A 304-nucleotide genomic window follows, 5' to 3' on the forward strand; every position below is an offset into this window, starting at 1 on the left:
GGGAGGATGGGCTCGTGGTAATGGCTGGAGTGGAATTAGTGGAATGGTATCAAATACATCAAAAACATGGTTTCCATGTATTTGATGCCATTCCATGTGCTCCTTTCCAGCGATTATTGTGAGCCGTCCTCCACTCAGCAGCCTCCACTGATTACTTAACTGTGACTAAATCCTCATGTCCAACGTATACATTCAATGATGAGATGTAAATAGTTATCTTTTTCTATACAGTATAGTTTAAACAACGTCCATTACATCACAGTCGGTGGAATGCATTGCAACTTCACTTCCTCACTGTTGGGGA

Source organism: Coregonus lavaretus, assembly GCF_964263955.1.
Source record: "Coregonus lavaretus genome assembly, chromosome: 1".
In the NCBI taxonomy this organism is placed as follows: Eukaryota; Metazoa; Chordata; class Actinopteri; order Salmoniformes; family Salmonidae; genus Coregonus; species Coregonus lavaretus.